Consider the following 1566-nt stretch of genomic DNA (forward strand, 5'->3'; position numbering starts at 1 on the left):
ATTTTTATAAAAATAGTTCTAACCCTTATTAAAGTTATTTTTTAAAGCAATACATGCATTAAAATCTCACTCCATTACTACGGTATCCATGTCAGTTTCTACCTCTGCAACCTGTTCATTAAGGAATGACTAAGTTACACTTTGCATCACCTGGTTATTTTGCTCTAATGTATATAAAACTAATTTTAATTTTCTTTATTTTGAAATTCTAAAAGTTTGCTTAAAATTGTAATCTCATTCAGAAGAAAATACAGCTAGTGATGGTACACTTCAATCTCCCCCCCATCAATGAGTCCAACCTAACCTCCTCCATCAGCATCTAGTAACCTGCTGCCACCACCTGGGATTAAAGCACACTGGGTTTAAAACTGTTATAGCTCACATGTACTCACTCTGATCAACTGACACAGCAGTAACTTTGTCATTTGGTCTCCCGGAGTTTTCAGGGTCATCCAGATTTTGCTCCTTATTAACTTTGGGGGCAATAGCTCTAGGTGCTGCTTCATTTGGCCCAGTGAATTTCTCCCTGAGCTTAGCAACTCTGCCACTTCCCTCCTCATCCATATATTTCTCAGTACCTGCGAAACAAAAAAGACCAATCTGGTTAAACAAGACTTCTAATAGACATAATCATGGCAAGGGTTAAAGGGGAACACAGTTTTTTTTACATTGGCCCCTTGATTTTACTTTATTACATCATGTTCTACTCACCCATATTAGTGTTGTGTCATTTGGAGCCGTTTCGAAGATATTCGTATTTGTAATATCCAAGTATCCTAGTCTTCCTATTGACAACAAGTTGAAGGCACAAAGTAAACTGTTCACAATATATTCTTTATGGTACACCAGCATTCATAACATGTAGGTGAATCACTGTCCCCAGACATCCGCGGTTATCTATTTTATATTTTTTTTAAACAAAGCGGAGTGTGTATGACGTCATAAGCGCGCCCCGGCTACCATTCATTCATCCTACCGCTGAACTGCTGCTAGTTTGACTCACATGCCTGGAAGATGTCTAGTGCTACTATCACAGTTGATCTCGCTCTCAAAATGGAATTGAACGTTTCAGATTAGCTAGCTGAACGAATAGAAGGGGTAGAGCGTAGCCGCCTGTGTCCCGGGCAGCAGTCACAACTCCAGTCCGGCGCGCGGATGATGTCATACACACTCCCATTTGTTTAAAAAAATATATAAATATAAAAAACATAACCGTGGATGTCTGGGGGACAGTGATTCGCCTACATGTTATGAATGCTGGCGTACCATAAAGAATAAATCATGAACAGTTTAGTTTGTGCCTTCAATTCGTTACCCATAGGAAGACGTTACTTGGATATAACCTAACACCTCCAAATGACACAAAACTACAGTGGGGCAAAAAAGTATTTAGTCAGCCAATAGTGCAAGTTCTCCCACTTAAAAAGATGAGAGAGGCCGGTAATTTTCATCATAGATAAACCTAAACTATTAGAGACAAAATGAGAAAAAAAATCCAGAAAATCATATTGTCTGATTTTTAAAGAATTTATTTGCAAAATATGGTGGAAAATAAGTATTTGGTCA

At 38.3% G+C, this 1566-nt stretch overlaps 1 long non-coding RNA gene across 1 annotated transcript in view; it reads right to left on the minus strand.

Moving 5' to 3' along the window:
• Nucleotides 1-1566, minus strand: part of LOC107101530 — a 5640-nt gene that overhangs the window by 1406 nt on the left and 2668 nt on the right. Inside the window, exon 2 of the long non-coding RNA XR_001482085.1 lies at nucleotides 393-578. This is a non-coding gene — a long non-coding RNA (uncharacterized LOC107101530). The remainder of the gene's footprint in view (nucleotides 1-392; nucleotides 579-1566) is intronic.

This window comes from Cyprinodon variegatus, unplaced genomic scaffold (assembly GCF_000732505.1).
Source record: "Cyprinodon variegatus isolate N-32 unplaced genomic scaffold, C_variegatus-1.0 Scaffold1109, whole genome shotgun sequence".
In the NCBI taxonomy this organism is placed as follows: Eukaryota; Metazoa; Chordata; class Actinopteri; order Cyprinodontiformes; family Cyprinodontidae; genus Cyprinodon; species Cyprinodon variegatus.